A 16,831-nucleotide genomic window follows, 5' to 3' on the forward strand; every position below is an offset into this window, starting at 1 on the left:
GTGTTACTTTTATCATAATTGATTTTCATGCATAAAAGATTATTTTTTATTATAAAAGTGTTACTTTTATTATAATTGATTTTCATGCATAAAAGTATAATTTTTATTATAAAAGTGTTACTTTTATCATAATTGATTTTCATGCATAAAAGTATGTATAAAAGATTATTATTTTTATTATAAAAGTGTTACTTTTATCATAAATGATTTTTATGCATAAATGGGTGCATAAAAGATATTTTTTTAAATTAAAAGTGTGATTTTCATCATAAAAGATTTTTATGCATAAGCATATGCATAGAAGATATTTTCTTATATATTAAAAGTATGATTTTCATCATAAAAGATTTTTATGCATAAACATATGCATAGAAGATATTTTTTATATACTAAAAGTGTGATTTTCATCATAAATGATTTGTATGCATAAATATATGCGTAAAAGAAATTCTTTCATGTTAAAAGAGTGATTTCCATCATAAATGATTTTTATGATGATAAAAAGTGTGACTTTCATCAGAATTGGATTTTATGCATAATTAGATGCATATAGAATCTTTATAATTAAATAAGGGTTCTCTTTAATCTTCTGTTAATTTTTGTAAAAATTAGAAAAATAAATAGGTAGATAATATGTGAGAGGAAATTCTACCATTTCATATTCACTAAGATGGTAATGAGAAAATTCAATTAAACTATCGAAGTCGGAGATAAATGATTATTTTATTCCTCTTAAAAAATCCATGTTTTAGTAAGCAAATATTCGTCGAGCGAAATTTAGAAAAAGAGAAATTGAAATAGTACCTTTCGAGAAAGAGTTTTTAAGAAGAACCTTTCCAGACCCAAACTCTGATTCTGACTATTGACCAAGACCTAATTCCTTCGTCATTGACGATGTGATCAGTTCAGGAAAAATGCACTCAAAACACCCACCGAATCTGAAACTAGTTAAGACTTTTGATTATGATTTTAGGATCAAGTTAACAGAATTCAAGGAATTCTGTTTGGAATTCAGACCTGGATCTAGAATAATTGGGATACGGATTTAAGATTTATTCATGGTATTACAAAATCAAAACTAAAAACTTGCATAGAAACCCTGTTTTCTTAAAGGACTGTCTTACGCCAGAATGTTGGTGGAGGGAGTATTGATGGACGAGGGCCGACGAAGCGGTCCCTGAGTGAAGTGCCAGGACACCTAAGGAGGATCCTGGAGGGTTCTGACAAGGAGATGCACGGGCTCGCAGTGCCGAGGACATCCATGCGTATGTCGAGGAAGATATTATATGATGGACCTATGTTTATTGTAATCCATCACTAGATCTCGTTGTTGACTCGCTGGTCTCAACGGAGAGTCCAGAGTGATATTGTTTTGTGAGAAACAAAGACTCAATGGAAATTTTGAAGCATGACATGTGTAACCAGTAAATTATTTGTCAATGGATTGTTTTATAGATTAAAGTTTTAAAGAGGAGTGTGTGCATATCTATTTTCTAAAGCTAAAGTTAAGAATAGCATTTCAATTATGGGTGGGTGAGTACTTGTTCGGTTCCACCGATTCCAATGGTAGGGTGGTGGCTAACCCATGGGTCGGATGGGGTTAGCGGATGGGGTTAGGCTGGAATCAGTGGAGTTTTAATAATCAAACTGAAAAATCTTAGGATTACGCTAGGATTCGAGTAGCTAGTCAATTCCCTGATAAATTTCTCAAATGAGTGGATCAATGGCTGTGCCTGATCTTGATCAGGAAAGAAGCGTTGAATTTACTAAAATGATCAAATTATATCAGTGATAGTTTCCTTCTATCTGGTTTATTCAGTTGAAGGATAGCTTAGAATTGATCATGTTAGAAAAATTCGTTAGAAAATTCAAAAAGGTGGAATCGTCCTCGCTTTTCGGGCATGGGAAATTTTTCCGATTTCGGTTCTCGGAGTGACCAACAGAGCCTAGTTTCATGCCCGGACATTCGTGGGCGAGGCCCCGAGTGAGAAATGAAAAGATGCAGGGGGGAAGAGAGCTTGAGCTCTTGCAAGCACACACACACTCACAAAACCCTAATCGAGAACACACAAGGTGAGAGACTGAAAATCTTCTTCTTCTTCACTCAACACTCAACACACATATACAAGATAAGAGTACTCATAATATGAAAGGTACTCAACCAATACATACACGGGTTCTCTATAGTGTGAACCCAACTAAATGAGCTGGCGCTATAACTATGCCAGTATCTAGAATGGCTGTCACACAGCCTATCATCCCACTTGCCGCATATCACCCAAGATCTCACCAACCATGCCAGTGGTGTAAGTGCGGGGCCTATCCCTCAGGCGGGTCATCAAGTGTCCACCGCCTCACTAGATGAGCTCGATATCTCAACACTCCCCCTCGAGCTCAACTCCATCTCATGTACACCAAGTGAAGCCCTGAATCTGTGGAGCTTCTCTGTACCCAATGCTTTGGTGAAGATGTCAGCTACCTGATCCTCTGTGGTGCTGACATAAACAAGGTCAAGATCTCCTGCCAAGACCTTCTCTCTGACGAAATGGTAGCGGACCTCTATATGCTTCGTACGAGCATGAAAAACTGCGTTCTTGGCCAACTGTATACTGCTAATGTTGTCACAGAAAATGACAACTTGTCTATCCACTGATAGACCCAAATCTGTAAGTAGCTTTCTCAACCAAGCTACCTCACATGCTGCCATAGCAGCTCCTCTGTACTCGGCCTCTGTAGTACTGGATAGAGCAACCGTAGGCTGCTTCTTGCTGCTCCAAGTCACCGTAGCACTCCCTAAAGAAAACATGAAGTCACTGGTAGATCTTCTATCTGAGATACTACCAGCCCAATCAGCATCTGTGTACCCATGTACACATATCTCTGTCCCAGTCTCATAGAATAGTCCACAATGCAAAGTAGACCTCACATACCTCAGTATGCGTCTCAATGCATCCAAATGCGGTTTCCGTGGAACCTGCATAAACTGACTCACCAACCCAACAGCATAGCTCAAATCTGGTCCGGTGATCGTCATATAGATCAAGCTTCCTACTATGCGCCTATACATAGTAGGATCCTCCAAGATCTCTCTTGAATCTGCACTCAACTTGCCATTCTGATCCAATGGCACACTGAGATGGGCTTACAGCCTATCATACCATACTTGGATAACATGTCCAAGCCATACTGTCTCTGCAGTAATCCAATACCATGTGGTGACCTAATCACCTCAATGCCCAAGAAATATCTGAGCTCCCCCAGATCCTTCATCTCAAACTTCTGTCTAAGCAAGATCTTTACATCAAAGATCTCTGCGTCATGGTCCCCCGTAATGATCATGTCATCTACATAGATGACAACAAGCACAACCCCTCTATCACTATGTCTCACATACAGCAAGAAATCTGCATTGGCTACATGAAAGCCAATAGTGACAAGATATTCAAAAATCTTGTTAGACCATGCTCTTGGTGCTTGTTTTAAGCCATACAAGGCTTTCTTCAACCTGCAAACATGCTCGGGGTGACCCACATCCTCATAACCAGGTGGCTGCAACATATACACCTCTTCTTGCAAATCCCCATGCAAGAATGCATTCTTTACATCCATCTGATGTAAAGACCATTGCTTTGACGCAGCCACTGCTATCACAACTCTCACTGTTGCCATCTTGGCAACTGGGCTGAAAGTTTCCTCATAATCAATGCCATATGTTTGCGCATATCCTTTGGATACCAACCTAGCCTTATACCTGTTTATGCTTCCATCACTATTATGTTTTACTTTGTACACCCACTTGCATCCAATGGCTTTCTTGCCTTCAGGAAATTGCACTGTCCCAAGTTTCATTTCCATATAGTGCATTCATCTCCTTATCCATAGCTTTCTCCCAACACACATTTCCAACAGCCTCATCAATGCATGTGGGCTCAACAACCTGCACAACCTTTGCCATATATGCATAGTGATGTGCCACATAACCATCATAGGTAAATCTCTGCACAGGATTTTTCACTCTACCAGATCTTCGCAGCTTTTCATTCATGGCTTCCATAGCCTTCTTTACACCAGGTGTTCTCATATCTGGGATCCCAAGCTCCTCATCAAGGCTCATATCTAAGCCACTAGACTCTCCATCAACATGAGAATGCCTTGCAGAAATGTCAGGCATACCAAGGGGCTCAACCACTTTCTCTTTTCCTTTACGTGATGTACTAATCACATTTGTAGGGCTGGTATTATGACGCAACCTGCCACTCCATGGTCTATCAACAGACCCACTAGATGAGGACTCTCCTGGTCCACTCAAAGACTGTGATTGCTGACCTGCATTCTGTGCAACCACACTTCCACTCACATCAGCCCCAACAGGTTCTTTTTTAGCAACATACCAACTGCTCATCTCATCAAAAACAACATCCCTGCTTACCCTCAACTCACGTATAGCAGGGTTATAACTCATGTATCCCTTTTACTCACGGGAATATCCAATAAACACACATTTTTCAGCTTTTGGATCCAGCTTAGTTCTCAGCTCATCTGGCACATGCACATATGCAATGCATTCAAAAACTTTCAGATGAGACAAATCAGGTTTTCTGCCAGTAAACCTCTCCTCTGGAGTTACATCATGTATGGCTGCAGTTGGAGTCCTGTTCATGATGTATACTGCTGTAGAAACAGCCTCAGTCCAATAGCTATGCGGCATATTCTTCTCTTCCATCAATGCTTGCGAAATCTCAGCAATGTGCCTGTTTTTCCGCTCAGCAACTCCATTTTGCTGCGGAGTGTATCTGCATGTAAATTGTCTCCGAATTCCATTCTTCTTCAAAAATTCAGAGAACTCATTGGAGAAGTACTCTCCCCCTCCATCTGACCTTAGGCACTTTACATATTTTCCTGTTTGCTTTTCAACCATAACTTTGAAATTCTGAAAGTGAGTGAACACCTCACTCTTCTCCTTCATGAAGTATACCCACACTTTCCTTGTGTGGTCATCAATAAATGTCACATAATACCTGCAGCCTCCCATAGATATGGTCTTCGTAGGACCCCATACATCTGAATGCACAACATCTAGTGCATTTCTGCTCACATATCTGTTACGTGGAAACACATGCTTTGTTTGCTTCCCAAATTGGCATGCTTCACATATTTCTGCATACCTTCCACTTTAAATTTTGGCAGCCCTGTGCAAAAATTCCTGAACCATTTGCAAACATCGCAGCACTCATCTCAGGCATGTCTACATTCAACGTAAACATTCTGCCCACTCTGTTGTCTTTTGCAACCAACCTGCACTTGTCTTTAAAGTCTTTAACATAACAACCATCAGGGTTAAACCTAACCTGCAAACCCTGCTCAATCATCTGGCCAACTGAAACCAGATTCTTTGTTATGTTTGGAACGTGAAGTACATCTGCAAGGTACTTCACTTTGCCATCCTGCATAGACAATGGCACATCTCCAACATGGGCAATTGGATGAGCAGTGTCATCCCCTGTTTCCACAAAACCTGGTCTTTCCGGGTTTTTCATCTCCTTGAACCACTCCCCATGACTTGTCATGTGGTTCAAAGCACCTGAATCCACATACCATACATCATCTTTTTGTGCTGCTTCAACATTTTCAGACATGGCATTCACGACATGCTGCATAACAAACAACCTTTCATTATCCTCATTGTTTCTGCTTGAGGATGCATAGTTGTTCTGCTGCACTTTCCCATTTTGCATGTCAGCCTGCTTCTTATAACATTCTGCCTGCACATGTCCAGGCTTACCACAATAATAGCATTCACGTGCATCATTATACTGCCTTTGCCAATTTCCACGGCCTCTTTGACTCCCCCTGCCTCTGAATTTGCCTCTTCCACCTGCGTGTTGTTGTTGTTGTTGTGAATTCTGGGACTATTGTTGTTGTTGCTCTACTGGCCATAATTCTGATTACCTGTTCGGCCACCTCCTTGACCGCGTCCACTGCCTCCTCTACCTCGTCCTCTTCCTGAACTTGTGTAGAAGGCCTGTTGCTCTGAACTGTTTTTGTTTTGTGAAGACTGTTGATCTTCACCCAAGCTCTTCTCTTCTATAATCAGCATAGACACCAAATCTGTAAAGTTGGGAATGTTTTTCCGAGTCTGAATAGACATCTTGAACGCCTTGTATTGTGGCCCAAGACCACGTAGACAGACTTCCACCTTGTCATCATCATCTACTGACACACCAATAGATGTAAGGGATTCCACCATACCCTTTATCTTCAGCGCATAGTCATTCACAGACATGCTCTTTTTCTCCACAGTATGAAGTTCATTCTTCAACTGTATCTTACGTGCCTTGGTATTTGTTTCATAGAGCTTTACCAAGGTGTCCCACGCCTCCTTGGGGGACTTGGCATCCTGAATGTGCCCAATCATGGTGTCTTGTATACTAATGGAGAGCCTTGGTTCCAGTCTTTAAACTCTTTCACATCTACAGCAGTCGGATTTATGTCTGGTATCTCTGGTGCTTCTTCATGCTCACCTTCTATGTAGTCCCAATAGCCCTTTCCCATCAGGAAATTCGTCAACCTGAACCTCCAAGCATGGAAGTTATTCTTATCAAGCTTCTCAGCAATAATTTGTGTTATGCCATCATTAGACATCTTGCCAGATACACAAATTTACCAGAAACTGCACTCTGGTTTTTCCTGCACAAACTGCTATATTTTCTGCAGTACTGCAGTACACTCAAATGTCACAACCCCAGTGACCTCACAATGTGCATACATACACCCCAATGGCAAATGTTGATCTCTTTGCAGCACCCACAGTGTCTGCACAACCAATCTGTCTTCTTGCAGTTCTTAAAACAGAGTTCTGCAAGGAATCAATGACTTACCCGCAGTGCTCGAAATCGCTTGCTTTCTGAAAAACGGAGGTCTAGACGCGCCCGAAACGCGTTTTATGGCCAGAACAATTCAGTCCGATATAGGACAATCCAATAGGACTGTATAGTTGCCCTATAGCTTTACTCCCGCGAAGAAAGCTCCTCAATCAGAGATCGTTTGTCGGTGCCTCCCGTAGAGCTCCCGACAAGGGTGTAGTCACCAACACAAATAGGGAAGAGTAGTTGAAGCTCTTACCCTTGTACCGCTTCCTGTGGTTCTCTTGCTTGCAGCTCAGCCCTTAGCACGAACCAGGCTGTGATACCATGAAAAGATGCAGGGGGAAAGAGAGCTTGAGCTCTTGCAAGCACACACACACTCACAAAACCCTAATAGAGAACACACAAGGTGAGAGGCTGAAAATCTTCTTCTTCTTCACTCTTCACTCAACACTTAACACACATATACAAGATAAGAGTACTCATAATATGAAAGGTACTCAACCAATACATACACGGGTTCTCTATAGTGTGAACCCAACTAAATGAGCTGGCGCTATAACTACGCCAGTCTCTAGAACGGCTGTCACACAGCCTGTCATCCCACTTGCCGCATATCACCCAAGATCTCACCAACCATGCCAGTGGTGTAAGTGCGGGGCCTATCCCCCAGGCGGGTCATCAGTGTCCACCGCCTCACTAGATGAGCTCGATATCTCAACAAGAAACCCTGCCCCGTGCATGAGGGGGCTGCTTTCGCTGTCAGCTACCAGGAGCCCCCCCGGTGCGCGGAGGGGGCAGAGGGATCTCACAGTTGGTATCAGAGTGCTGTTGTAAAATTTACGTAACAATAACATAAATTGCTTAAAATTTAGAAATAATGTTTTTTGCTTGCTAATATTATGTTGAGTAAACTTCAAAAAAATTGACAACTTATAAATTGAATTAGAAATTATAGATGGAAGTTCCATACTTATCCGGTATTCCCGACCTCACCCAGTCACAAGATATGACTGCGTTCGCCTTCGAGCATCTCATCTCTTCCGCTTCAACTCGAACAAGCCGAGCAAGACTCGCAAGCCATTTCGAGGAATTATATTTTCCTGACGGTGCGGAGAGACGATAGCATAAGTGGTTTGCAGGGCAGTATGTCCACGCCTCTTGTGACCGGCGTGCAATGTTAAGGCAGAACCTCTCATTAGCAATGATTCTGTTAAAGCTGAAAATGGTGCGTGGTGTCATTCTATATCATTCAACGCCTTGAAATTTCAGACTTTCATGCCCTACAGACTCTTTAGTTGCTTTATTCCTATAAGTGGAAGATAATAGCTTCCTTGTCAGTAAGTGGACGTTTATATCAGGGCATGGCTATGGCCCCCCAGTACCGTCGTCATATGCGTCTCTCGAGGAGATTTTGAATTCTGGAGCCGAGCTGCTCTATGTACATATTGCAACTTATATATAATTAAAGAAATGTTTTCTGGAGAAAAATTTCCTGTTGTATAAGTGATTGTTTATGGACTATCTGATAAAGAAAAATCTGTTATTGGATATATGTCATAGATCTCCAATAAGATCATTATCTTGTTTAAGAAATTATTTTCCAAACCTCTTAAGTCTTAGGATCTAATGACGATATCAAAATAAAAATTTAATAATATATAATTTTTGGCAGAATCATGATACGAGGAAACCGTAGTCGTCAGCCAGACCCTCTCTCTGAAGATGACGAGCTTGACCCTGATGTTCGCAAGGCTCTTCAAAGGAGAAGGGGAGAACTTGGGCGAGGCTGTGGAGAAATGGGTGGAAGCCATGTAAGAATATTTTGATGTCACAGGCTACAACGAGCTGAGCAAAATGGCTCTTGCCAGGCTAAAAATAGTGGAAATAGCCCGGGTAGCATGGAGGAACCACTGTGACACCAACCGTCTAAGCAGAAATACTCACCGACCTAGAAACCTATTTGAGAAAGAGATTTTGTCCCCTGGATTTTTGGAAACCAAAATGAACGAATTCCTAGAGCTAAAGCAGGGGAGCAAAACCATCGAGGAATATCACCAGGCCTTCGCTCTTCTACTCAAATATTCACCACCTCTAGATGAAGAGCAACTCATGGCCAGGTTCATTCGGGGAATGAACGCACCCTTGGACACATTGGTCAAAAATGCCAAGCCAGTGTCCATGGTTGAAGTTGTTAGAATGGCGAAGGACTTTGCCAAAGCCTTCATCGTAAAAGTTCCGTAAAAGTTCCGCCAAAGCCAGCTCCCTCATCCTTCAAGAGATTTCAGACACTGGGAAGTTCTTCCAACTTTCTGCCTCCCAAGAGATTCCAAGGTCCTAACCAGAATGTGAAGACGGGAAGCTTTAGAAATGAAGGGAGACCTTTCCCCCGAAGTACATTCTCCGGAACTCCGGCTCTCTCCAAAATGCAAAGAGAAGACCTTCGAAGCGAGAACAGATCCTTGGGCACCAGCTCAAGGACTGTCCATCTCCTTCTGTGGGCCAAGGAAGCCAGGGTCCCAGAATTCAAAGATAGATTCCTTCTAATCAGTCCAATCAGGGTCCCCCGCGCAAAAATTAGGGAAATCCTAGGAGAACTCCAGCTCAACCATCTGCCTCTGTCCCCAGAGTAGCCTTAGAAATCCTTCCCATAACTGGGGCAACCAAAGAGAAAGAGTTCCGCCTCAGATTGCACTAGCCAGAGCAGTCACAATAGCAGAAGTAGTGGAAGAAGAAAGAGGCCAGATTTATGCAGCAATTGAAAATCAAGGGCCAAATCGTCAATTCAACGTCATCAATACTCCAGCTGAGTATCACGGTAAGCCTTTTAAGCTCTTGATTGATTCAGGCAGTACTCGTTCTTTCATTTCCCCTGGATGCTTGCGTAAGCTAGTCTTAGATCAGAAATCAGGGAAATCTATGTAAGTTGAATTGGCAAGTGGGAAGATTCTTTTCACTCACCTTGAGACAGATCGTATTCAGTTCACTCTAGCAGTTCACTCTAGATGGAAATTTAACTGACTGTCAGTTCAGAGTTATACCTTTGGGAGTTTTTGACGGGATCCTTGGAATGGATTGGCTCCACAAAAATCAAGCTGACATTCACTGTCATAATGGAACCATTTCCTTCCGTGACCTTCACGGAAACAAAGTTCAAGAAACCGGAATTTCAGGATCCCCAAGTCTGCAGTTAGTAAAGGCTTCTAAGTTACTAAAAGGACTTAGAAAGAAGCAACGCATTTATCTTGTCAAAATGAATCCGGTAAACTCAAAGTTAAAAGCTAAAGAGCCTGATTGGTTAAGTGAATATGATGATTATTCCCAACAGAGCTAACAGAGATGCCTCCAATTCGGGAAGTAGATCATGTGATAGAATTGACCCTAGGAGCTCAGCCAAGTATCCCTGCACACATACAAAATGCCAGTTCCTGAAGCCATCAAACTCAAGGAACAGCTTAGACAGCTGTTGGATCAAGGGTTTGTAAGGCCCAGTGTTTCACCTTGGGGAGCGCCAGTTCTCTTTCAGAAAAAGAAAGATGGAACACTAAGACTCTGTGTGGACTACACAGGTCTAAATCAACTGACAGTTAAGAATAAGTATCCTATCCCCAGAATTGATGAGCTTCTGGATAGGCTAAGTGGAGCCCAGATCTTCACAAAGATAGATCTCAAATCAGGGTATTATCAGATCAGGATTAATGAGCAAGATATCCCGAAGACAGCCATCAATACTCGGTATGGGCATTATGAATTCACTATCATGCCGTTTGGATTGACAAATGCCCCAGCTACATTCAATTTCTTAATGCAGGACATTCTCAGAGAATACTTGGATGATTTTGTTCTTGTTTTCTTTGATGATATTCTGATTTACTCAGAGAATGTAGCTGACCATGGCGGCTCATGTCACAAAAGTTCTTGAGATTCTAAGGAAGCACCAACTCTTTGCCAAAAAGAGCAAATGCACTTTCTATGCCGACCATGTTGAATACTTGGGCTTTATGATATCAAAAGATAGAATTTCTCTAGATTCCACAAAAGTCCAAACAGTCATAGATTGGCCTGAACCAAAGACAGTGAAAGAAGTCAGAGGATTCTTTGGATTGACTAGTTGGTATAGAATTTTTATACCAAAGTATGCTCTCATAGCTTCCCCCTGACTAATCTTCTCAAGAAGAATATCCCGTTTCAATGGTCTGCCAGGTGCTAGAGTGCTTTTGATAAGCTAAAAACTGCCTTGGTAACCAATCTCATTCTGAAGCTACCAGATTTCTCTCTACCCTTTGAGGTAGTAACTGATGCTAGTGGTTTTGCCCTGGGAGGTGCACTCATACAGGAAGGTCATGCAGTGGCCTATGAATCCCGAAAACTCAGAACGCATGAAAGGAATTATGCTGTCCACGACTTGGAACTACTTTCAGTAGTATATGCTCTGAAAATTGTGGAGACATTACCTACTGGGTCAAAGATTCACTTTGATGACTGATCATCAGAGCTTAAAGTGGATCTTCCTCAGAAGGATCTCAACATGCGCCAAAGAAGGTGGATGCAGACCCTGCAGTAATTTGATTTTGAAATCAAGTATCGCCCAGGCAAAGAAAATGTGGTAACAGATGTCCTCAGCAGGAAAGCCTCCTTGCTTGCAATTACTGTAGTGTCAAATCCTTTGATTATTGAAGCAAGAGAAAAGATCATGCAGGATAGATTCTTCGACCCTATTGCTACCCTACTTATGCAGGAAAGCAAAACTCCACAGGAGTTGAACCGAGTTCAAGGGTACAGCCTGGATGATGGAATTGTGTATTATAATCGCAGGCTATGCATTCCCAATGATGAGGGAACCAAAGGATAAATTTTGAATGAAGCCCATGACAGCCTTATTGCAGGACATCCAGGTTTCATCAAAACCTACAAGTCTGTAAAGAAAAGCTTCTTTTGGCCTTGTCTGAAAAAAGGATGTACAGAATTATGTACGCCAATGTCTAACATGCCAGAAAGTCAAAGCTGAAAGAGTAAAAATGCCTGGGAAGTTACATCCATTGGACATCCCCAGATGAAGTGGGAATGTATCAGTATGGACTTCATTACTGGATTACCTTCAGTGCAATCAGGTTACAACTCCATCTTCGTGGTAGTTGACCGACTAACCAAAGTTGCCCATCTGATTCCAGTAAAAGAAACCTACACTGCAGTGGATGTGGCCAGAGTGTTCCTCAAAGAAATCTTCAGATTGCATGGCCTACCGAGGAGAATAGTAAGTGATCGAGATCCCAAGTTTACTTCAAGGTTCTGGACTGCATTTTTTGAAGCAGTGGGAACTTTCTTGGATCTCAGCACAGGGAACCCAAGAAGTGGCTAAGCTATCTGCACTTAGTCGAGTTCGCCTACAATGCTTCTTATTACCGAAGTATCGGGATGAGCCCTTTTAAAGCTCTGTATGGACAAGATTGCTTAACTCCATTAACTTGGTTCGACCCATTGATTAGGGTCGAGAAGTCCAGACAGATGCTTGACGACATGGAGCAGCAGATACAGTCAATTTGTAAAGATATAAAAGCTGCCCAGGATAGATAGAAGCAGTATGCAGATAAGAAGAGGACACACAGAGAATTCGAAGAAGCAGATATGGTCTTCATTCGAGTACACCCCAAAAGAAGTTCTCCATCTCTTGGGAAGTACAAGAAGTTATCCCCCAGATATTGTGGGCCATATCTGATTACAAAGAAAGTAGGTGACTTAGCCTACGAGCTTCTTCTGCCTCCTCATCTCAAAGTACATAATGTATTTCATGTCAGCCTTCTTAAAAAGTATATACCAAGCCCGAATCATGTGCTTGATGATGAAATCTTAACTTCTTCAACCAAGGGCAGATGGAACTCCAACCTGAAGAAATCCTTGATGTTCGAGAAAAGATTCTCAGGAACAGAATTCTGAGAGAATTATTGGTCAAATGGAAGTTCTATCCTTTTGAAGATGCCACCTGGGAGAAAGAAGCCGATCTGTTGCGAGATTACCCCCAGTTTACGAGATGAGGACATCTCGCATTTTTCAAGTGGGAGAGAATGTAAGATTCTTCCCCAGCCTCTCAAGATTTCCAGCATCTTCCCTTGTAATCAATTCTCTCTTAAGAAATATAAAAGATCTTAATTCTAACTGTTTTAGCCTAGAGAGAGAAAATATTCTAGAGAGAGAATATTCAGATTTTGAATATTTTTGGATGGAAAAATAACTCTCCTTATTAAAATAAGTTTCCTTGAAACAGAAATTCAAAAAGATTTTCAGAAGGTGCATTAGAAATTAAGTATAATCTGTTCAAGAGGCATTATCCTGGGGGTGAAGATTTTTTCAAAATTTTAAATTAAGGTTCCTATGGACCAATAAGAGTCATCCAAATGTAGGGAGGAGATAAATAAAGAAATAAAAGAAAAATTTCCCAAAAACGAGTAAATACTCACATAAGATGAAGAGTTGACTAAGGACAAGGTTAATAGTTAAAAAGGGGAGATATTTAGAAGTAATGATGCATTTTTGACACCTCTGCATGGGGGGTTCCCCCCTCATGAATGAGGTGCCTACTTCACATGTGCAATTGAGTTTTAAATCTTCAAAAATTGAGATATTTCATCTCTCCTCTCTCCTAATTCAAGTCTAGTTCCAAAAAGTTAGCTCAACTAACCTAAAAATGGTCAAAAATTGACCAAACTGATTTGGAAAATTCTAGAATTAGTTTGGTTGGTTAGGAACTCAATTTTTTCTCCCCCTTTGTTGAAAAACAATAGTGTTTATGCACTGTTACTCTACTCCTCCCAAACCAAGAACTATGAATTTATTAATAATTCACTAGTTTTTGACATTTCCCTCTTCCAAAGATTGGTGGCCACTCTTGTTACAAACAAGAGTTGAACCCTCAAACCATCAAGCCAAAGGAAAGCTCCAAGAAATTATGTAAGTAGAGATTCTTATAATTTTCTTTATTGATTTTATGTTTTTCTAATGTTTATGATTGTTTGAAGTGATAAATGGATGCTATGCCTTGATCGAAAGGCTTCTCCCCTCTCTCTTCTTAGAATCAACCCTTCTTTATCCTAGTTAAGTGATAATTGTTGGAATTAAACTTTTTATAATGTTTTCTCTTTTATAAGTGAATTTTGATTAGTATAGATTACTTAAAATCAATTAGAGTTAATTTTTAAGACAAATTAAGTAGAAAAATTTGAAAAATGGTCCACCATACAAAGGAGGTTATGGAGATTTTTTTGGAAATAAGTATTATCTTTTATTATGCTAAAAGAGTATTCCCTACCATTTCTATACTCTAAAAGTGTCATTTTCATGCATAGAAGATGCATATTGTTTATTATCAATTAGAGTTGATTTTTAAGACAAAATTAAGTAGGAAAATTTGAAAAATGGTCAGCCATACAAAGGAGGTTATGGCAAAATTTTTAGAAATAATAATTATCTTTTATTATGCTAAAAGAGTAATTCCTATCAATTCTATACTCTAAAAGTGTCATTTTCATGCATAGAAGATGCATATTGATTATTATTATTATTTTATGCATAAAAGAATAATCTTTTTATTATGAAACTTTTACTTCATCAAAATAGATTTTTATGCATAAAGGAATAATTTTCTTTTTATTATGAAAGTGTTACTTTCATCAAAATATATTTTTATGCATAAAGGAATAATTTTCTTTTTATTATGAAAGTGTTACTTTCATCAAAATAGATTTTTATGCATAAAGGAATAACTTTCTTTTATTGTGAAAGTGTTACTTTCATCAAAATAGATCTTTATGCATAAAGGATTAATTTTCTTTATTATGAAAGTGTTACTTTCATCAAAATAGATTTTTATGCATAAAAGAGTATTTTTTTATTATAAAAGTGTTACTTTTATCATAATTGATTTTCATGCATAAAAGTATGCATAAAAGATTATTTTTTATTAATAAAACTGTTACTTTTATCATAATTGATTTTCATGCATAAAAGTATGCATAAAAGATTAATTTTTATTATAAAAGTGTTACTTTTATCATAATTGATTTTCATGCATAAAAGTATGTATAAAAGATTTTTTAATTATAAAAGTGTTACTTTTATTATAAATGATTTTTATGCATAAAAGATATATTTTTTTATTAAAAATGTGATTTTCATCATAAAAGATTTTTATGCATAAACATATGCATAGAAGATATTTTTTTATATTAAAAGTATGATTTTCATCATAAAAGATTTTTATGCATAAACATATGCATAGAAGATATATTTTTTATCATAAATGATTTGTATGCAAGAAATTCTTTCATGTTAAAAGAGTGATTTCCATCATAAATGATTTTTATGATGATAAAAAGTGTGACTTTCATCAAAATTGGATTTTATGCATAATTAGATGCATATAGAATCTTTATAATTAAATAAGGGTTCTCTTTAATCTTTCGTTAATTTTCGTAAAAATTAGAAAAATAAATAGGTAGATAATATGTGAGGAAATTCTACCATTTCATATTCACTAAGATGGTAGTGAGAAAATTCAATTAAACTATCGAAGTCGGAGATCGAGATAAATGATTATTTGATTCCTCTTAAGAAATCCATGTTTTAGAAATCTGTAAGCAAATATTCATCGAACAAAATTTAGGAAACGAGAAATTGAAATAGTACCTTTCGAGAAAGATAGTTTAGGAAGAACCTTTCCAGACCTAAACTCTGATTCAGACTATTGACCAAGACCTAATTCCTTCATCAATGACGATGTGATCAGTTCAGGAAAAATGTACTCAAAACACCCACCAAATCTGAAACTAGTTAAGACTTGATTTTGATCTGAGAATCAAGTTAACAAAATTCGAGGAATTCTGTTTGGAATTCAGACCTGGATCTAGAAGTATTGGGATTCGGATTTAAGATTTATTCATGGTATTCAAACAAAATCAAAACTAAAAACTTGCATAGAAACCCTGTTTTCTTAAAGGACTGTCTTACGCTAGAATGCTAGAGGGAGTATTTGGCATATATGTTTATCTAAGGGAAGTTCGGTTGCAACAGCTGGCGGGGAGTGTTCAAGGGATAGCTCACGCGGCAAAGCCTGCCCAGGTCTTGACCAGCCTCGGTATGGTTAAAATGGTGCGCTTCCGGTACGATGGATGAGGGCCGACGAAGCAGTTCCCTGAGTGAAGTTCCAGGACACCTAAGGAGGATCCTGTAGGGTTCTGACTAGGAGATGCATGGGCTCGCGGTGTCGAGGACATCCATGCGTATGTCGAGGAAGATATTATATGATGGACCTATGTTTATTATAATCTATCACTGGATCTTGTTGTTGACTCACTGGTCTCAACGCAGAGTCCAGAGTGATACTATTTTGTGTTGGGAAGAAACAAAGACTCAATGGAAATTTTGAAGTATGACATGTGTAACCAGTAAATTGTTTATCAATGGATTGTTTTATAGATTAAAGTTTTAAAGAGGAGTGTGTGCGTATCTGTTTTCTAAAGCTAAAGTTAAGAATGGCATTTCAATTATGGATGGGTGAGTACTTGTTCGGTTCCACCGATTCCAGTGGTAGGGTGGTGGCTAACCCATGGGCCGGATGGGGTTAGACTGGAATCAGTGGAGTTTTAATAATCAAACTGAAAAATCTTAGGATTACGCTAGGATTCGAGTAGCTAGTCAATTCCCTGATAAATTTCTCAAATGAGTGGATCAACGACTGTGCCTGATCTTGATCAGGAAAAAAGCGTTGAATTTACTAAAATGATCAAATTATATCAGTGATAGTTTCCTTCTATCTGGTTTATTCAGTTGAAGGATAGCTTAGAATTGATCACGTTAGAAAAATTCGTTAAGAAATTTCAAAAAGGTGGAATCGTCCCCGCTTTTCGGGCATGGGAAATTTTCTCGGATTCGGTTCTCGGAGTGACAAGCCTAATCTCGTGCCCGGACATTCGTGG

The sequence above is a fragment of the Cibotium barometz genome, chromosome 39 (assembly GCF_041138505.1).
Source record: "Cibotium barometz isolate CiBa-2024 chromosome 39, ASM4113850v1, whole genome shotgun sequence".
NCBI classification, from domain to species: domain Eukaryota; kingdom Viridiplantae; phylum Streptophyta; class Polypodiopsida; order Cyatheales; family Cibotiaceae; genus Cibotium; species Cibotium barometz.